Here is a 22,809-nt window from a genome sequence, read left to right on the forward strand (position 1 = left end):
AAGCTTGTGACGAGGTTAGCTAACTCTGTAAGAAGTCCAACCAGAATAAACTGTATGTTCTAATTTGAAATTGGTAAGTATTTACGCTTGGCCAATAAAGGGGTTGTATTATTTTATTTCAAGTTGCTTTTTCACTTTCCGGCCAGGGCATCCTGAGCTTCCCCCGCGTTAGCGGACGTGCTCACTGGGACAAAGGCAGACAGGCACGGCCACCAGGACGCCGCTCCAAGTAAAAGCAACGGGGCTGGCACCACCGATTCCAGGAAGAGCTGGTCCCGGCCGGGGCTGCTCTCGGATGTGAAAATGTGAAACTTTAGGGCGTGATTTGGGATCTATAAAGCCATGTTGCCATTCACAAGCCTTTCTCAGTGTTACAGGCATATTTCAAGAATGGTCTGACATTTCTATAACCTGTGACCGACTGGGTCCTTGAGAAATTTAAGTTGACACCTAGTTCAAATTGCAGGCCTCTACTTGAAAAATAAGCATTTTCCCCCGTTTCCACTTTGGATATTTCAAATAGATTTCTCATGAATGCTGACTCTGACTTCTTACTCTGACTTCTTTCTTGCCCTCTCTCCTTCTCTCTCTTTCTCAAACACACACACACACACACACACACACACACACACACACACACAGATGTATCAGTAGTCTAATTGGGGAATTAAGTGCATAATGTAAAAGATTCCTAAAGAAATACATTCCCTTGGCAAATCCATGGAGACAGAAAGCATATGACTAGTAGGTGTCGGGGCGGGAGGTGAAAATGGGTGGTGCCCACCTCAGGGTGCAGGTTCCCTTCTGGGTGATGAGTATGTTCCGGAGCTAGACGGTGCCGGTAGCTGCAGCACACTGTAAATGTGCTGAAAGCCCCGGAAACGTGCGTTTTCAAATCGTTAAAATGGTGAATTTTATGTTATGGGAGGTTTACCTCCATTTCAAAATATATTCCTCTGTGGGAAGGTGGCCACTGAGGGGAGAGTGGCCCCTGGGATAAATGTAGGCCAAATGAGGTCCTAGGAGAGTCTCCTCAAAAAGCAAGAATTTGCAAAGAGGTATCTTGCCCATCAGACTCTATGGAAACTTAAGAAGCTTGAAACTGAATTAACTGGTTCAATTTCTCCATGTTTGGCCAGAAAATACATCCAAATTCCACTTAATCCATGTTTCGGTATCCTCCCTGTGACCACAGGCAGCCCTTCCGCTGTCTACCCTCAGTCCCTCGGGCTGCAGCATGACGTCCGCGCTCCTGCCCTCTCAGCGGCCAGCAGGCAGTGCCCAGCATCGCATCGTCCTCCCCGTCTCCGGCCCTCTCAGCGGCCAGCAGGCAGTGCCCAGCATCGCATCGCCCTCCCCGTCTCCGGCCCTCTCAGCGGCCAGCAGGCAGTGCCCAGCATCGCATCGCCCTCCCCATCTCCGGCCCTTGCTGGCCTGAGCCAGGCTCTGCCAACAGGGACAGACGCCCCGGGCCTTCGGTCACCTGGATGGCCTTCTTGGCGCCCTCTCCATCGCACCATCTGCTTGCAAGCCCTCCTGGGAGGCAGCACGAGGGCCGCACCGCCTGAGCCGAGGGCTCCTGAGCGACAGGACCCCCACCCTCCGTCGTCTGTCCGGGCCCCTGTGCGCTGCACCTGCTCCTAAGCCCAGCTGAGGGCGGACTCCCACTCAGCCCGCCGCGTGCTTACACACGAAATCTACATGCCGGGCTCTCAGCCACGGCCTCGGGCTCCTTCGTGTTCTCTGTGGGACGTGGCCCACGTGGCCCGAGCGAGAGGCCCTGCTTTCCAGCCCCCTCCCACCCTGGCCTCTCAGTGGTGCGACCCTTTGCCTGCTCGCCCCCCTTGCTGGTCTATGTGAGTAAAGACTCCTTCCACGCGGCTGGCTTGCTCCTTTCAAGTCTCGTAAATGCCTGATTGTCACAGCGTGGCAGCTACGAGTGCCGCCCCAGAGAAGACAATGGTGACTTACAGGCCCCCAGGCCTGGTGAGACGCGATGCCTTACCTTCGGTTCTTGAATTTTGGCCCCACGGCCCAGCATGTAACAGGAAGGCTCTAAAACAACCAAGACCCTCCCCACTCCTGGCACAGCCCGCCTCGCCAGGCGATTAGAACATGCTGACGAGAGCGATGGCCTTGGCATCTAGGAACAGTTCAATCACAACAGCAAGGCCCTCCGAGGAGTCTGTCAGACCGGCCGCTGCCCTGCTGCCTGCACGGAGCCACGCGCATGACAGAGGCCATCAACTTGGAGTTCAGACAAGTGGCAGACACTCCGCAAGGTGTGTATCAGGCATTGTGTCATCTAACCCTGTGACACCCTGTGAAGTGCTGCGGCTTCTATCCCCACTGTGCACACACGGGAGCTGGGCTTCTATCCCCACTGTGCACACACAGGAGCTGCGGCTTCTATCCCCACTGTGCACACACGGGAGCTGCGGCTTCTATCCCCACTGTACACACACGGGAGCTGGGCTTCTATCCCCACTGTGCACACACGGGAGCTGAGTTTCTATCCCCACTGTGCACACACGGGAGCTGGGCTTGGGGGTGAAGTACTCACTGGGGCACTGGGCTGCAGAGGGCAGAGCCGGGACGCACGCCTAGATCTGTCCCACGGCACAGCCCTGGCTGGTTCAATCCCTGGTCCCTATTGGGGTGTGTGCGGGAGGCAACCAGTCCATGTTCCATGTGTCTCTCTCACATTGATGTTTCCCTCTCTCTCTCTCTCTCACACACACACACACACACACACACAGTCCCTCTGGAAGTAGGGGAGGTCTTGAGTGATGGGAGTTGGTGATGAAGGATACTATGGGATTGGAAAGAGGACTGGATTAAGGGGGACGGAAGGGGCTGAAGATAAAAGTGAACGAAAGAGCAGGGAGGGATGGTGGCCAGCAAGGTTCATGACAGCGAGCTTTGGGCTAGAAATCGGGGACAGAGTGCCCTCTTTGCCATCAGCCGCTGGGTGTCCTCAGGTAACTTGCTTTCCTCTAACAAGTCTGCTCCCTCGTTGGTAAATGAAAGGCTTTGTGGATCTCTGAGATCAAATTCATCCAAACTGTCTGCTGTTCGTAACAGTAGTTGCTTCCAGATTTTTACATTCTCTTCTCAGTAGTTTTCTATGGATGAACATGTATTATATATCCAGAAACAAAACAAAAAATTTAAACTTCCTGTAGTTTCAATTCCTTCGACCACAAGAAGGCTTTCTGTATCAGTTCATGCCCTTCAACCTTTGAACGGGGCTGATGGCGATCCCTCCAAGGACACTTCTCCCTAAAATACCAATGACACTTCTAACCATCGGGGCTGCAATCATAGTTCAAAAAATCTCAGTAAATCTTCCTACCATAGATGTGGGTATTATTTTATTTGAGAGGAAAGTGGTAATGGTTTCCTATCTTTGATTTTGCACTTGAATCGACTCCATTGCTATACCTCTGAGGAAATGTGAAGTGTTCATTAAGGCGACATGGGGTCCGTATTGCTGTTTCGACTCCTTTATCTCCTGGATCCAAATATTTGTCATCTGGAAAACGGCATCACCGCGTAGGGCCCTTGGTCTGGTAACGATGTTGGCGCTTCTGCACTTGATCGCCTTTGGATCACGTAGTCCCTGTGGTCAGAGTGACAGCGGACACCTGAAGTTCTGCTTCCTGAGGAGCATCTCGTTTACGTGTGAAGACTGCCCTCCAGCGCATGCCCACAGAGATGCCAACAATGTAGAAAAGATGCACCAGACTGACTGGCAAAAGCAGTCACAGCGTGAATCCCAAAGACTGTGTCCTTGCACTTTTAGGTTTCATGCGATTTGGGGAGCCCAGCGTGGGCTGCCTTTAGCTTCTTCAGGGGTTGCTTTCTTAGGGTCCCCTGACCCCCATCCACACTGACCGAGTCTCCCTCTCCCGTGCGCCCCTTCCCTCTGACAGCCACGGCCAATCCCTGCACCAGGGGCAGCTCGGCCTCCGTCCCTGTGGTCACGAGGCCTGCGCTTCTTGAACAGCCCACTGTGTGTTCTCCTCAGCAGTGGGTGACCCGCCCTTTGAGAAAAATCACGCTGCACCCCAAGAAGGCACACTGGAAAACACGAATGTCGTGACTAATTTAAAGCTGCAAGTGAAAAACACCTAGGCTGCCATTACCGGCTTGTGAGGGGAAAGGGTATCCCCACATGAGGTTGGTTGTGTCTTCTCAGCACCAATTACCTCACACAGGCCTCATTTGTTTTCCTCTGCGTGCACACTGCTGCCCTCCGAGGTGAACGCAGACGGATGCAGCATGATGAGCTGTGCGCCAGGCCTGCGCGGGCGGACCATCTGAGCTCGAGTTGAACCTAAGGATCAAGTGGCTCAGGGAAGGTCCACATGTGTCAGGCGTCGCATTTGTCTCCTAAAAACAAGAATCTCATTTTCCCAGCAGGTGACGAGCTCAAACAGACGGTCAGCACAACAAATTACTGTATTCATCTGCCGACTGTGAGCTTAAGCTGAGCTGGTGATTCAATATTTAGGAAATAATTCTGACCAAAACCTCAGGAATTACATTAAATTGATATTTATCTTTGTTTCCTTGTGCTATCTGGCCCCAGGGAAAATCTGGCACATTTTCTCTTCCAAACTGTTGACATTTTTTAGAATAAAAGTGCATGGCAACTCTTCGGATTTCTCCTGCTCACACAGTTCAGGGACTGGTTGGCTCACCAATACCGCGTGTTCCAAACGGCTTTGCAAACCATAACAGTATAGAGGCCCCATGGTACAGTATATAAATGCCTCAGAAGTGCCCTGACCATGCCTTTTGGTCAATAACTAGCTTTTGTCTTCATTCAGAAAAAGCTCAGACTAACTCCCAGCTGTTTTGATAGTTCCAGTTCAAAACACTTCCTGCTCTCTGCCAAACATGTCCTGAAGAAAGACAATTCGGTTACGCAACCGCCCCTAAAAGTCCCGCCATATATGTCCAACTCCGGCTCAACCAACAACATGGGAATCAAACCCACAGCCCTTCTGTCCATGGGCTGACACTCTAACCGAGCCAAACAGCCCAGGGCTGTTGCCAGTAATTATTAAATGAGTATTAACAATTACATTAAGATAAAAGGAGAAAAGTCATAATTTGTCCATTTCCCATGATAACTAAGCCTCCAAATAGATCTGCATTTACATTTTATTAAAAACAGACATAGATAAGAGTAAACCTGGCTATCAAACCAAAACACTCACCTCATCTGTACCTTTAAGAATAATAGACAATACATTACAATGGAAGGGCATTTGCTTTGCAATGTTATCTGCTATAAAAGGCAACCACAACAAATGTCTTCATTTAGTCCTGGGCAGGCTTTCCATACTTTTTAGAGCACATGCTAGGCAAACAGGAGGCGGTAATGGAATGAGTCGTAAGCAACCAACAGCTTGACTCGCACTCCAGAAAGTGTTAAGCGTGGATTCAGATATGAAAGTAAGGGTTACAGGATGTGAGCCTTTCCTGGTGGGACTGGGACAATCCCGCAGCATGCAGGATGGGTGGCACACTTACCATTTCCTAGCGAGTAGATTATATAAAGTCTGAAGATTTTCAAATTTGATTTTTTTCCTCTTGTATCTGTTTACTCTTTCTTTTTTTAGGACTTATTTACTGAGTGCTGGATGCTTGTAAAGATGTAAGAGAAGATCATCCCAGAATCTGTGCTTCTGAAATGAAGACTACCTTGGTCAGCTTGTCAACTGAGCATGAAAATCCCTCGATGGAGGGGAGGGGAGGGGAGGGGAGGGGAGGGGAGGGAAGGAGGGAGGGAGGTAGGAGGGAAGAGATGAAAGGAGACAGAAAGGTTGTCAGTACCATTCAAGGAAAAGAGAACTCCCTAACTGTAGTCCTAGAAAGATCAGAATAGATAGAAGGGTTACGTGGCTTTGCCACACGTACTTGGAACATCCTTTCACTCCATCCAATTCACGTGCTTCTCACTTAATTCAGGAGCCTGGTGTGTCCTGATCTGGTGTCACGGAGCACACGGTGCTGACAGAGGGAATGTTACAGAGAGTTCTTTTCCCTGTAAAGGAGTGTGCCTCTCTGCAAATTAAAAGCGTGGTATAAACAGTATCCCTTGAGTTTAGCAAGTATATTGGAGTTATAACCACGTTTTAAAATAAGAGCCAACACTTCCAGAGCATTTACTATGTGCCTGATGCACCTCTAAGTCCTCGACATACACAAATCCCTTTACTCCTCACAGTAAACCCCGAGAAGTAAGCATGATTCTTGTGCCCATTTTACAGACAAGGAAACTGAGGCTGAGATCTCTGGGGGAGCATTTCACCGATTTTCTACACCTGAGAGCTAAGACACTAAACGCTTAAGCAGCAATAACCCCACATGTACCCTCTCATATCTGTCTGGAAACAGCCCCAGCAATCATATTACCGTTCAAGGCGGTACCTGCCCTGCTTCGGCAACTCTGTTCTCTCTTGAGAATGAGGACAGCAGCAGAGAATTGCAAACAAAACCTATGCTCTCTTCCCAGACCAACTGTGGGCGAGTGAGTCTCCAAGTAGTCATCCAACCAGTGCACACAGTGCATATGCAGCGCACACACAGTGCATATGCAGCACACACAGAGCATATGCAGCGCACACACAGAGCATATGCAGCACACACAGAGCATATGCAGCGCACACACAGAGCATATGCAGCGCACACACAGAGCATATGCAGCACACACAGAGCATATGCAGCGCACACACAGAGCATATGCAGCGCGCACAGAGCAGACGCAGCGTGCGCACAGAGCAGACGCAGCGCGCACAGAGCAGACGCAGCGTGCGAACAGAGCAGACGCAGCGCGCACAGAGCATACGCAGCGCGCACACAGAGCATACGCAGCGCACATAGAGCAGATGCAGCGCACATAGAGCAGATGCAGCGCACACAGAGCAGATGCAGTGCACATAGAGCAGATGCAGCGCACATAGAGCATATGCAGCGCACATAGAGCATATGCAGCGCACACACAGAGCAGACGCAGCGCGCACAGAGCAGACGCAGCGCGCACAGAGCAGACGCAGCGCACATAGAGCAGATGCAGTGCACATAGAGCAGATGCAGCGCACACAGAGCAGATGCAGTGCACATAGAGCAGATGCAGCGCACACACAGAGCAGATGCAGCGCACACACAGAGCAGATGCAGTGCACACAGAGCATATGCAGTGCACAGATGTGGACAACTTTGTGCTCACAATCCACTCTCCTGGCTCTGAAGTACAGCTGACCCGGAAACAATGCAGGTGTGAACTGCTCAGGTCCACTGATGTCCCAATTTTTTTTTCAGTAAATACTGTAAATGTATTTTCTCTTCCTTATGATTGTCTTAATAATATTTTCTTTTCTCTAGCATACTTTATTGTTAGAATAGAGTATATAATACATATAGCATACAAAACGTGTTAAACGTATTTCTTATAGCAAGGCTTCGGATCAATGTTAGGCTATTAGTAGCTAAGTTTTTGTGAAGTCAAAAGTTATACATGGCCCAGCCTTGGTGGCTCAGTGGTTGAACATCATCCTATGAACCAGGAGGTCACGGTTCAATTCCTAATCAGGGCATATGCCAGGATTGTGGGTTCGATCCCTAGTCAAGGGCGTGCAGCAGGCAACCTCATCATTGATGTTTCTATCTCTCTCTCCTTCTCACTTCCTCTCTGAAATCAATTTTATATACGTGGATTTTCAACTGTGCCAGGAGCCCGCAGCTCTGACCCTGGGCTGTTCCGGGTCACCTGCAGTGCTGTGTGCCCGAGAGGCTGGTTCTGGAGGGTGAACTGCCCTGTAGGTAGGACCTCATCTTCAGGTTGCAAGTGACTAAACCTCACCCCACAGCCCAGCAAGAGACTCCATGCATCCTGGGAACCACTGCAGTTTCTCAAAGCATCTTTTATGGATGACTGAAAGTTCAATATGAGGTGCCTACTTTCTTTTGTGATTCTCCAGATCTTTAGTAGTTAAACTGGACATAAACAGCAACGAAGTATAAGCATCGAACAATCAACTTTTATTTTTAACCAACAAGACATATTAACTTGTGTTACTCTGGTCAGAATAAGATTTTTTAGGAGTTAATATTATGCAATTGGGTCTCAAGTATTGTTATATTATCAATGTTAAAAAAAAAAGAAGCATAAATTAATCGACATAACAATGAAACAAGAGGTACAGACTGAGGAAAAACGCAAAGCATGGCTTACCGATTTGTGTATGAGGAGTGGTTCTTACCCCATGAACTTTGACACAACCGAAGAGGTTGGGAAGAGAGGAGAGGACTGGTGCTTGCACTGTGGTGGGGACGGGGGAGAGGGCTGCCTTCCAGGGGTTCTAGCAGAGCTGGGAGAGGCACGTCTTTGCTGCCAGTCAACACTCATTCCTGCAGCCCTACTAGGTGCAGGCACTATCCAAGGTCCTGAAATACAGAAGTAAATAGAACCCCCATGAGGCTTACACCTGCTATGGCAAACTCGGGGTTCAGGTATTAGTCCCTGACAAGGAAAGTGGTGAGGGGGCGGACTTTTTCCCGGACCCTCTTGAACCCAACTGACTTGTGGATCTCACAGCCAAGGAAGACACTGAGGGCTACTGAGAAATCCTAGTCCCCTCCCACTTTGGATCCTCAATAAATATGACTCCAATTTGGACTGTAGTCAGTAGTCTCTAAGAATAACAATTATAGAAATACAGTCTTCACATCGGGACAATCTGGGCACATGGAAGACATGCAATAGCTATTTTGATTGAAAGCATAATTAACGAAAATGTTAAAACCACCAAAAGTCAGCTTCATCATTTCCTATTTACTGTATGACAGACATTAAGCTATCTGACATCGTATGAAGTTTTTGTCTTTCCTTCTTAAAAGAAATAGTAGTTGGACATTGCCTAAATAAAGATGCTTAGAGAATTGAAAGCAGGGCGAAGGGCTCTTTCAGGCAAGCATCCAGTTTCTTTAATCCATGAGCATTCTTTATAAACAAACACAGACCATGCGGCCGTGCCAGGCCCTTCACCTGAGCAGCACCCGTCATCACTCATGGATCCCAGGGTGCCCAGCTGACCCTTATCTTCAACTAAAAGGATGTTGGGAACACAAGAAACACACAGTGGGGATTGCTGTCCTTCCTGAGCTCAAAGGACACACACGGAGGAGCGAAGGTCAAGGGGAGGAGTTCAGTTTGCTTAGTGAACACAAAAGACATTGTCCGCGGGATTGGCCTTCTCACTGGAATGAGTAAGCCATGTCTAGACAGGCACCGTACAGAGAAAAGTCTGTTAATTGACTGGATAACTTCATTGGAAGAAATCCAATCGTGAGCAAAAGAAATGCAGTTGCACAATTTTCTGTCCAACGTGAAGAATATTCAAACAGAGTAAATTTTTGGTTACAGAATATGACAATGGTAATTATTGGTAGCAGTACACAATCTCTTTCCACATCCTCATTATCTTCCTGCTTAACTGTTTCCTCAAGTCTATTCACGGTCTAACACACCCGAGGGGAAAGACTTTAATTACCGCCGCAGAGAGTGAACATTTTAGTTACCTGCCTGGCGAACATGGGAGGGAAAACCAAGAGCAAATGGGAATGGGGGAAGTCACCTCTGCTTTGGCTGGTTGTTGTTTTTTAAAATATATATATTTTTACTGATTTCCAAGAGGAAGGGAGAGGGACAGACGGACAGGAACATCAGTGAGCAGAGAGAATGGGATTTCTTTAGCCGAGTGGAGATGCCGGCCATCCCCAATACGAGGGAGAGCCCGGAGGAGATGAGAAAAAGCCCCGGAGATTACAAAGAAAAGGGCACTTCCACACTTTATGAGCTTCCTGGTAAATTCATTATTGTATTTGAATTATTATACATTTTCAGCATGACACACTCGCACTAAAATACAAGTCCAGAACACATTCCAGAGACATGTGTTATGATACAATCTTCCCTTCATTATCTCTGCTAATAGGGAATGGTGGCAACGTAACCCAAATACCTTCATATCTTTTTTTTTTTTTGAAGCGGGGGGGCGGGGGGGACACACTACTTTGCTCTGAATTTAATGTATTTTTATTGAGATATAATTGGCACAGCATTATATTAGTTTCACATGTACAACATAATGATTTGATATTTGTATAGATTGTGAAATGATTACCACAATAAGTCCAGTTAACATCTATCACCACATATAGTTACAGAATGTTTTGCTCTTGTGATGAAAACTCTTAAGATATAGTCTCTTAGCAACTGTCAAATACACAATGCAGTATTAACTCTAGTCACCATACTGTACGTACATCCCAGGACTGATTTATTCTCTAATGGGAATTTTGAACCTTTTGACTCCTTTCTCCCATTTCACTCCCCCTGGGCCTCCCCGCCCCCTTCCCTCCCATGCCTCTGGCAGCCACCAATCTGTTCCAAATATCTTTCTAAAAATCATTTTTATTGGGCTATGGCTATAGCATAGTATCAACATATGACAGGAACAGTTGATGAGCAATAAGCATTGCTACGTTGGGAATGTGGTTGGCAGCTGCTTCTCTCATTCTATCCAGAAATTTATGGAGGGAAACTAAAGAGGCTTCATTCATCCCTCGGAATCAACTGGGTCTGAGGGGACGTGGAGATGGAGCAGCACCCGTTTCTAAGGTCTCCTCACATTTAGAAATCTGTCTGGAAGACAAGGAAGTGACCCACTGCACAGAAAAGGGGGAAAGGAGTTTCTAAGAATCTTTGATCTTCAAAGTCAGAAATCAACACAAAACGAGTTTACAAAAGGAAGCCAACCTGGGGCGCATACCAGGCGGCAGGAATCAATGGCTTAGAACCAACTGGCCTAGAGCGGAAGAAGCATCTGTTATTTCAATGAAAAGAAGAGAAGAGTGAAAAGAGAGATGATGGCATAGTTCATTTGTTAATAATTTAACATTTGAAAACGTCCAAAAGGGCATTTGTACACATTCACATCACAAAAGCCATGGTCCCACCCAAAGGTCCATGCCCTCTTGTATTTTCAGTGTATGATGAGCACACAGCCTAAGTGAGTCCAGCTCTAAAACATTTCTCAGGTAGATTTCACACGCAGCCCCAGGCTGGAGCCAGAGGAAAGCCCAAGAGGCTCCTGAGCCTTCCAGGATCACCACGTGGCCGCCACAGGATGCCCGAGTGGCCGTGACATGGCCACGAGCTTCTGTAGACAGAACGCGGTAGTATTCATCGGAGACCCGCACCTATTGCAGTGCATAGTACATAGTCACCACTCAAAAAAAGGATGGCTAATTAATAAATGAGCACCGTACAGGTGTATAACCATAGGTAGCTACCCGGATTGAGACTAAGTCACAGATTGAAATTCAAATTATGCTGGTGAACTGCTCCGTGAACCTTTATACGTCAGCTCCTGTCCATGTGATTAATGTATCTCATGTGCATTGAAGTCCTTATATTAAAGTGCCAAATTACTATTATTACAATTAAATGACTTATTCTTTTTATTTACCCAAGCACCTTTTATCCAAATACTTAAAAGCATTTCCAATCATGGCAAACTCCTCAGACTTTCCCACACCTTAACATATTTTAAGGACTAAAAACATATCCATAGCACTCATTTGCAATTCTTATTTTTACCCAGTTCCAGAGGGCGTCACTATGATAGAAAAATTTTAAAGCCTTTCTCTGGCCTTTTGCTGTTTTCAGAGTTCATGAACTATTTGCACTGGAAGGGCTACGGGGTGCCCTGGGGGCGTGTGGGCCCTTGGACTCACTACTCCGCTCCAGGGAAACAGCCTTGACTCAGTTCCTTGGAGCCAGCGTCCGTCCGAGCACGCTGAGGAAGCCTGCTGCCACTGCCCAGAGACGCCCAATCGCCGGGCCGCCTCCAGGCCCAGGGACAAGCTAACCCTGGCATTCAGGTGGCTCGGATCCACCCGGAGACACCACACCTGAGGGAGCACCCTGAGAATCAGAGTCGCTGCAATTCTTCAGCTCTAGCCCCTGAGAAGCCGGGCGCCCTTGGAGGGCACCCTCCAGGACCCGGCACCCCTGCTACAGGCCCTCCAGCCGCTTCCAGGCCTCCCTCTGAGGACACTGCCACCACAGCACCAAGGACCAGGCTCACCGCCCTGCAAACCTGTCTCCAGGGCGGACAGGAGGGGCCGGGATGAGCTAAGAGGGAACCTAAGCCGGCAGGAGCTGACAGGAGACTCAGAGGTTCTGCCTACCCGTGGTCGGCAAACTGCGGCTCGCGAGCCACATGCGGCTCTTGGGCCCCTTGAGTGTGGCTCTTCCACAAAATACCACGTGTGGGCACACACGTACAGTGCGATGGAAACTTCGTGGCCCATGCGCAGAAGTCGGTATTTTGTGGAAGAGCCACACTCAAAGGGCCCAAGAGCCGCATGTGGCTCGCGAGCCGCAGTTTGCCGACCACTGGTAACCAGACCCTTTACGGAGAAGCGTGTGATACTGTTACCCAGGTCTGTGCTTAACAGGAAACTGGGAAGTTGGAAGGGACTTTCACTGGACACTGAAAAAGAACTAAAGGGCGATCTTTATTTCACAACAATTGTGAAAAGACTAGAAAACTGTGTGGTGGACAAAACGTGAAGTCAACCTCTTTTTTCTTTCTCATCTTCTATCTCAGAATTACCAAATTCCCCCAAAGTACAAATTCTTCCAAAATACAGACTATCTGTATATCTAATTTACATACAAATTACATCTTTTGGTAGGTTGCTCGTTACTCATTGATTAAAATGCATTTTGCTGAACGGAAATATTTTTATTTTGTTTTAATTTCAGGGGGGAAAGATGAATGCTTCATTCTCCAATGATTGCTCCTTTCCCCCTGTCTTTCTAATGGAGCAGAACATAAAGGATGAAACTTACCAAGATTAAATGCAAAAATATCTGTACCTTACCGCAAGCCCCTATGGATGCCACAATTTGCTTACAGTTTTATTTAAGGCTAAGATTGTATTTATATATGTAATGCCACCAAATATTAACACTTCTCTATAATACCAACAATATCAAAAATGACGGATTTATTTTGTTATGGGGGGGGGCAAAAGTATTAATGGTGAAGCATTTTGCCATTTTTAACTCCATACAAAATTATATTTTAAATGTTGTCTGAGTAACATATTTATTCATGTTTATTTTCTTTTTCTTTCTTTACTGTGTGTTTTTAACTATAGAAACAAAAACACCCTAACCCCATTTAATCATGATAAATTATTATTTATTAAAAATGACACTATCAGTAACCAATGATTCATCGCACCCTTCCCAAGCCTGGTTATTACATATCCAGCCTAAAATGAATCCGACAATGAACTCCCGGCTCCCGCACAGGGAGGGGCAGTAATTACAAGGTTATACAGCCTTCAGGTCAAAGCAGTGGGCCAGCGCTCTGATCCTAACCTGACCAGCATGAAGCTGCTGATTAAAAGCTAAGTAACAATAACAAAAGCCCTCTCCAGGCAGGAGAGCGCATTTAACCCAAATGTTTATCACATTCCAATACCTTTGCTCAGCTGGGCGAGTTCAGTAAAACTGAGAGGTCTCAACATTTTCTCAAGGGTGAGAACGATGAATTTAATTACTTATCCAGAGTGTGAGAACACTGGACAATCGGTGTTAGAGGAAAAGGCTGATTTGTATTCTTTGGGACAATCTCTAATGGATTTCCCCAATTCGTACATGAGCAGGTTTCTGAAAGTATGCTTATCTATGCAATAATGATGAGGACGGACATTCTGTGCCAAGGAATCAAGACCAAGAAATGTGTCCTGTGTCTGTTTTCCCCAGCAAATGAAATAGTCTTAGACTATTTCTGTATGGGCGACATACTACTAGTAAGATAAATTACAAAGAAAAATAAGCGATGCTTAATGGCCTCTCGCATAGCTATATAGTTTTAATATTTTAAGTAGTTCAAAACAGAGATAACAGATTAAACATGTTACCATAATTCCCTGAGCAGAGTAGAGTTACAAAATGATCTGCGAAATTATTTTTAATAAATAAAGTTAGGCATCTTTCCAGGAGGAACCCTTTTAGAAACATAGTTTTATTTAGTACTAAGCTGGAGATATCACATTCCAGATATCAAACTGTCCTACAAGGCCACAGTCATCAAAACAGCATGATTCTGGCATAAAAACAGGCATATAAATCACTGAACAGAATAAAGAGCCCAGAAATAAACCCATGCCTTTATGGCCAATTAGTATTTGACAAAGGAGGCAAGAACAAGGAATGGGGTAAAGATAGACTATTCAATACATGGTCCTGGAAAAACTGGACAGATGGGTGCACAAAATGAAACTAGACCACCTTCTTACACCATATACGAGAACAAACTCCAAATGGATTACAGACTTAAATGGAAGACTTGATACCATAAACCTCCTAGAAGAAAACACCAGCAAAATTTCAGACATTGCTCTTAGCAGTATTTTTTTCTGATATAGCTCCTGGGCAAGGGAAACAAAACAAAAAGTAAACAAATGGGACTACACCAAACTAAAAAGTTTCTTCACAGCAAAGGAAACCATCACCAAAATGAGAAGACAGTCCACTGAATGGGAGAACATAGTCGCCAATGATACATATGATAAGGAGATAATTTCCAAAATTTATAAAGAATTTATACAACTCCACACCAAGAAAATAAGCAATACAATTAAAAAATTGGCAAAGGACCTGAATAGACAATTCTCCAAAGATGGCCAATAGACATATGAAAAGATGCTCAGTAATCATCAGAGAAATGCAAATTAAAATCACAATGAGATATCACCTCACACCTGTCAAGATGGCTGTCATCAATAAATCAACAAATGACAAGTGTTGGTGAGACTGTGGAGAAAAGGGAATCCTCATGTACTGTTGGTGGGATTACTGATTGGTGCAGCCACTGGGAAAACAGTATGGAGTTTCCTCAAAAAATTAAAATGGGCGTAGCCGGCATGGCTTTGCGGTTGAGTCAACCTGTGAACTAGGAGGTTGGGGTTTGATTCCCGATCAGGGCGCATGTCTGGGTTGCAAGCTTGGTCCCCAGTGTGGGGTGTGCCGGAGGCAGATAATCAATGATGATTATCTCTCATCATTGATGTTTCTGTCTCTCCCTTCCTTTCTGAAATCAATAAAAATATTTTTTTTAATTAAAAATGGAACTGCCATTTGACCCAGTGATTCCACTTCTGGGAATATAACTGAAGAAATCCAAAACTGTAATTCAAAAGAATATATAGGGCGTCCCAAAAAATGTATACATACTTTGAATAATTAATTCCAATGGGTTAAATCTGGAAAGAAAGAAACATCAATTGAGTTACCAGCAGTTAAGTGTGAATACGTTTTTGGGAGAAATACCCCATATGCACCCCTATGTTCATTGCAGTGTTATTTACAATAGCCAAGATGTGGAAGCAGCCCAAGCGCCCGCCGGTAGATGAGTGGACAAAAAAGCTGTGGAACATTTACACAGAGGAGGAAACCTGACCTTTTGCACAGCATGGATGGATGCGGACAGTATTATGCTAAGCAAAATAAGCCAGAGAAAGACAAATACCGTGGATTTAATGAACAAAACAAACTAACAAATAAAATAGAAACAGATTCATAGATACAGAGAGCAGACTGACATCTGTCAGAGAGGAAAGGGGTTAAAGGGTTGGGTGAAAAAGGTGAAGGGATTAAGAAAGAAAAAAAAAGCCCAGTCAGCGTGGCTCAGCGGTTGAGTGTGACCTATGAACCAGGAGATCAAGGTTCAATTCCCAGTCAGGGCACAGGCCCGGATTGCAGACTCGATCCCCAGTGGGGTGCATGCGGGAGGCAGCCGATCATTGATTCTCCCTCATCATTGATGTTTCTATCTCTCCATCTCCCTTCTTCTCTGAAATCAATAACAATATTTTTTTTAAAAAAAGAAGAAGAAACAGACACAACAATATGGTGATTACCAGAGAGAAAGGGGGTGGGAGGAGGTGGAAGACGGCAAAGGGGGGATCCATGGTGGCAGAAGGAGACTTGACTCTGGGTGGTGAGTGTATGATGCAGTGTGCAGAGGGTGTTGTAGAACTGTATGTACACTTGAAACCTGTATGTTTTATTAACCAATATCACCCCCATAAGTTCAATAAATTAAAATAAACAGCTCATATTCTGGAGTGAAGCTGGCAACCCTCTTGACAAGACAGTCAGTGGCAAGGAGAGGAGAGTCTTCTGTGTCCGAGATAGAAGCAGTGGCTCTTTTGCCTTCTCTCCACCCCTCCCTCCCAGCTAACAGGTATGGGGAACAGTCAAAAGCTGGAGCTAAAATGTGTGTATGTGCCTATCTATGCATTCGCATGTGCACCTCTCTCCCTCTCTCTCTGCCGGGGCTGACCAGCAGAACCTGAGCGACAGATGAATGATGACTCTGACACACGTTTCTGTGAAAGAGAGGGCTAAGGGACTACCTGGCTAGAGAAACCAAACAGCCTTGTTCGCCTGCCTCTTCAGGCTTTTATTGTAACAGCAGTTTGGGATAAAGTTTATCTTTTAGATACAATCAGCAGGGGAAGTAATCTTGGGGGGGGGGGGGGACACACACACATGTGTCTGCAGTGTCCTTTAAGCAAGGACACCCAAAGATTAAGCATAAGGATAAGGATTCTGGTAAACACCCGAGGGTCCGCAGGTCCACAGACTTGTTTGGAAAGGTCAAGGAACAATTAGGGGTGGTCGCCTTCAACCAACTCCTCTTTTCAGAATTTCTTCCTTACAAACTTTTCAACGAAGTCTCTCATGCTTCCCTATCTCTCTCTCTCTCTCTCCCTCTTTCTCACCTGGCTTTAGTGATTTGGCCTGTAAAGTACAATTGATTTCAATACAAATGCCAGAGAGCCTACTAAATTAATAAATTCAACTTTGATCCTACAGAGTTTAACCAAATCTATCTACGTTTTTCTTAGTCAATTGCAATCATATATTTTTTCTTTTATTTCAACTTAATCAGATGTTAATCTTTCATACACTATCACTTGTGAAAGGTCACATTTTTAAATCCAGGCTTCTTTTTTTTTAAATAGACTTTATTTTTTAGCACAGTTGATGGTTCACAGCAAAACTGAGCCAAACGTGCAGAGGTTTCCCACACACTCTTTGTTTCCATAGATGCGCAGTCTCCCTCATTACAAGTAGTCATTCCCACTCGGACATTTGTCATTCTATGGGTTTGGACAAATGTATGACATTTTAGCTCTTATAACTGTACAAGTAAAATTTCATTGGGGTAAAACTTTAAAAAATAGGTATTTTAGAACTAATTCTTAAAGTCAAGCCAATCATAATCAAGTCCCTTCAACCCTTGTGAGATTCACAAAAACTCACGCTGGTGTTGCCCATCAACGGCTTTCTAATACCTCCGCATTTTGGACAGAGTTAACTGGTAGACTTAGTATTTGGGGGTTTGTTTTGCTTTTGGTTAATTTTGTTTATATTTGTTTTTAAGAAATAAAACAAATTGAAATAATATTTTACTAAATTGATCATTTGATTAAACTAATTGCCCATTTCAATCATGTGTTATCAAACACAGTATAATGTGCCCAAACAGAACATTAAATTTGCTCAGAAATATAGAAATTCAGAAAACATAACCACATTCAGACATTGCCTATACACAGCAAAATATGCGCATCAGCAGTAATACATCCTCATCGGATAAGAAGATGGTACCATGGGACATGCTTAAGTGACCTGAAAATACAGGTGCCTTTGAAAGCTATGAATACATGGAACTGTGCAGAGCAATATCATGTTATTAAACAATGTGTAACAGGCGTGGCTCTTGAGTGCTACATCGTAATTGTTGGTTAGCGTTTGAGCGTGTTCAGACACCTACCTGCTCTTTCAAGGACTAGGAACAAAGCCAGCTGAGGCCATGGTGAGCCGCTGCCCAGCCAGGCAGGTGTGGAGAGGACTGAACTGGTCCCAGAGGCTCCCTCCTTGTGCCTGGCTTTCCCTAGGTGTACCCCTCCCTGTGCCTGGCTTTCCCTAGGTGTACCCCTCCCTGTGCCTGGCCTTTCCTAGGTGTACCCCTCCCTGTGCCTGGCCTTCCCTAGGTGTACCCCTCCCTGTGCCTGGCCTGACCTAGGTGTACCCCCTCCCTGTGCCTGGCCTGACCTAGGTGTATCTCCCTCACCACACGTGCCCCCAGGTACTTCCATCCACCTTCCTCCTACCAAGCCAGCCTCCCACCCCCAGCATAGCCTGCTTGGGGGAATAGGGGACAGACTCACCTTCATGTGTCAATAGCTGACATAGCTTCCCTTGTTAAGATTCCTGTATTATTTAAATTTTAGTTAAAACTACGGTATCTACTATTTTAATTTCAGGACCCTGGCAAGTGAAGGAAGCATTCTGCAGGACTGTGGGAAAGGGAGGGTCTCCCGGCCCCAGGAACAGGGGGAGCCTGGGCGCCTCGCAGGATTCTCACAGCTGCTGTCAATACTCCTCCACTCGGGGCGGGGGAAACACTCCCACACAACACTGACCACTAGTCTTCACTTCGACCCAGTCGCTGAACAGGAGTCCCCCCTACAGCTTTATAACTGAAGCCACAGGCACTAGTACTTACCGGCCTCGCTTCTCCCATAGTCACTCCCGAGTGACTGTGGTCTGGGGCAGGGTCTGGTTGTCAGGGCACGGGGCTGCCTATTTCACTCAGGCAGCCCTGATGAGGCTGTGCCCTCACTCGCGTACAGAAGAGAATTCTGTTTTCTCGTCCTCGTCCTTAGAGAAGGAAATGTAGTTGTGGGCTGCACGATCACAGTGAGGGCAACAACGGGCCGCATGTACAGCCGTGGGCCCGTAAGGTTATTACAGTGGAACCATACCCACCGCCTAGTGGCGTCAAAGCTGTTGGGAAATCCTAGCACAATGTGTTACTCAGGTGTTCTTGTGATGCTGGTGGAATTACACCTACTGTGCTGCTGGTCTTAGAGAAGTATAGCATGTTCACTAACATAATACTTAATAATGATAATAAATGAATATGTCACTGGTTTATGTATTTAATATACCAACCTTTCCTCCTTATTTTAGGGCATCCTCTTTCTATTTATTAAAAAAGTTTTCTGCCTGGCCAGTGTGACTCAGTTGAACATCAACCTATGAACCAGAAGGTTAAGATTCAATTCCCAGGCAGGGGTTGCAGGCTCCATCCCCAGTGGGGGTGCGTGCAGGAGGCAGCCAATCCATGATTCTCTCTCATCATTGATGCTTCTGTCTCTCTCCCCCTCTCCCTTCTTCTCTAAAATCAATAAAAATATATTTTTTAAAAGGAGTTTGCGCCCTAGCTGGTTTGGCACAGTGGATAGAGTGTCGACCTGCAGACAGAAGGGTCCTGGGTTCGATCAGGGCACATGCCCAGGTTGTGGACTCAATCCCCAGTAGGGAGCATGCAGGAGGCAGCCGATCCATGATTCTCTCCCATCGTTGAAGTCTCTATCCTTCCCTCTCCCTTCCTCTCTCTGAAATCAATAAAAAAAAAAAAAATACATTTAAATAAGTAAATAAATAAATAAATGCAAGGAGTTTGCTGAGAGACGGTGTTGTATGCTGGCAGCAGCCTCCTGCGGCCCGTGCTTGCCGCGTCTCTTGGTTGCATCATCTCGCTCGTGCTTGATTTAATCTCATGTTGTTTTGGACAGTAACACGCTGCACAGGCTTGCAGCCTGGGAGCCACAGGCTAGCCCCTATGATGTTTGCGTAAGTCCGAGCTCGCTGAACAACACGCTCCTCAGCATGCACCCCCCTTGTTCGGCAGCACGTGACTGCGGTAGCTTTGGACAAGGCTATGCAAGGAGCACCCCATGGGACGCAGGGCGGGAAAATGTGTGTGGACTCGGAGGACGATGGCCAAGAAAGTAGGTGTGAGTGTTTCCCGATGTGACGGGGCTGTCGGCTCACTCCTTTCAGGACCTCATGAGCCGCACGAGGAGAAGAATGAGCAGGCTCCAGAACAGCAGTCGCCCAGCGCCAGCTCTTCCCTGGTTGCTGGCAGCAGAGGGAGGCGCGGGAGGAAGGAAGCCCAGCGGCTGATGGAAAGCACCTGAGCCCAGGCTGCTCCGCTCCCTCCTGGCCGTAATCCGGAGCGCATTCTGGAAACGCCTTCGATAGGCAGCTACCGGGCGTGGGAGCGTGGGATCCGGGCAGCACAGAGGAAACCTCTCTTGATCTAATAGGACAGAAGACAAATATACCAATTTGGGCATCAAGGAACTTCCTGGATAATGTGGGCCTGGCTTTCCAGAAGGCGTCAGTGTGCTCATAGTAGATGTCGCCCGTCCGCACAGCACTGATGAGGGGTTCCATGTGCCATGCTGTTTCGTCTTTCCTTCCATAAATTTGTACTATTTAAGTTTATTTGTGGTCTAATTAAAACTACATATTGCCCTAGGCAGTGTGGCTCAGTGGATAGAGCACTGGCCTGCGGACTGAAGGGTCCCGGGTTCCATTCCAGTCAAGGGCATGTACCTTGCTTGCAGGCTTGACCCAGGAGGTAACCAATCGATGTCTCTCTCTCTGTGTCTCTCCCACTCTCTCTAAAAATCAATGGATAAATATCCTCGGGTGAGGATTAGCCAAAAAACAAACAAACAAATAAAAACATTGTACTTTCTGATTAAAGTGACAGAAAGTTAATTAAAATGACAATTAAAAAGTCGTCATTTCTGATTTTTAATGGGTTGCCCAGGATCCATGTGAATTAAAGAAATTAACCGTCAATTTGCTTATGCTGAATTCACTCGAGACTAGAACAGTTATAAAAACAACCCCGGCTAGGTTCCGCAAAGATAAAGCTATGAAATGTGGCCTTCTGCTTGAAGATAGCACTGTGGTTGGAAATAAATAATAGACACTAAAAACACAGGAGAAACTGACAGAAAGTCTGGCGAAATCTGGTCGGGCATGCGAAAACAATGCTTATGGGAAAACACAGCACACTTGCCTTTAAAAACCCTGGGAAACAAGTCTACACGGATGAAAAGACAGGCAGCAATTCTATTTCGCAATCTCCGAACACTGCCCGCTGCGCCCCTGGGATGTCGGCCTCACTCCCTGCCCGCCCCGCCTTCGCCCTCATTCTGTAAGGCTGGAACTCGTGTCCACCCGGCCCAGTGGACACGTGGGAAGTGGGCAGGACCACATTCCCCCGCAGGCCAGCAAAGAGAACAAAGGATAAACGTCAGAGGTCTGGAAGCAAAAAGGAGAAGGATTACCAAGCCATGTCTCCAGGGAATTCACACACCGACGGAAGAGACGGAAGAGACGGGCCGGAGGCGGGGCTGGGAGGAGACCTGAACTGCTCGGGTTGGAGCAGGAGCAGGCGTGTGTGAATCAGTATCAGGTGCGTAGACAACAGTCCCCATCTTCCTGCCCACTCGCCTGTGTGTGCACATGCTGAGGCCTGAATGCATGAGACGCAGGTTCCCTCCCAGGCATCACTTACCGTCGCGGTCCATCCGTGACGCGGGAGGGTTCTGTAACGAACACGGAAGTATTAGGCCTGCACGTCCTCCTCAGATGAAAACGTCTCCGCTCCGCTGTGGTTGTCGACCTGTGAACCAGGAGGTCACGGCTGGATTCCTGTGCCCGGGTTGGGGGCACATGCCCGACTGCTGGCAGCATCTCCACCCTTCCTCCCACTCGAGAATGCAGAAGTGCTCACAGGAGGGTGAGGGATGTGACTGTGGCCTTGTCTGGAATATACAGTAGGTATTTGCTCCTCCTCTGCAGCCATGATTGCTGTCCCTGCCACCGGAAATAAGAAGTTAATAGGGGACATTAACATTAAGTAGATACTTCCTTATTTATAGAGTAACTCTGTCCAGACGCAGCAACCTTACCTGCCATAGAAAACTAAGTTTGGTAGGAAAAAATCTAAAACACATCACTCCAACAGGGGCCGGTGCCTGCTGAGCTCTCCCTGGGTGTGCTGACAACTTGTTAAAAACATTCTACCTTCTTTATGTGAGGAAGCGAAGCTAATGATCTGCAATTAGAATCCACATGTCTGTTTTGTACCTGTTTATACCCGGAAATGAAAAAAAGAGCCCAGACAGAGAAGAGAACTAACATTTACTGAGCACCTACTAAGGCTCAAGTGCTTTATGAACCTTGTCCACATTTATCAATAACGACCTTCTAAAGGAAGCATCAGAAATCCTGTTTTATAGATCAGGATGTGAGGGCTCAAAGCTAATTCACTTGCCCAAGATTACAGGATTTTTCGTGCTCAAGTGAAGAACAGATCACCAAGAATGTGGTGTCAAGTCCCTGGTTTAAAACACACTGATCTAAGATGTAAGGTTTGGGAGTATCTTTTGGTTACGAATTACCAGAGTAAAAAGAAGACTTTTATTCATGTAAAGGTAAACAATAATTTTAAATATCACCATTGAATTGGAAACACACACACACACACACACACACAAACACACACACACACAAGCACACACAGGCCCTTCAAAATACAAAGACTTGAGAATAAGGTCCTCAGACCCTTAAGTGTCCAGAGATTCCTGAGAAACACTCATCTTCACTACTCTCCTCATTTCAGGCATCCATGTAAGGACTGAACAGCACTCTATGTCATCATAAGTCGAATGTTTAGTGGTTGGAACTCATTTTTAAGCTGGCAGTCGGCAACCAGACATGAAAATCATATTCCCGATTTCTGATTCACATAAAAACCTCCACAG

Source organism: Myotis nattereri, assembly GCF_964212035.1.
Source record: "Myotis nattereri genome assembly, chromosome: 7".
NCBI lineage: Eukaryota > Metazoa > Chordata > Mammalia > Chiroptera > Vespertilionidae > Myotis > Myotis nattereri.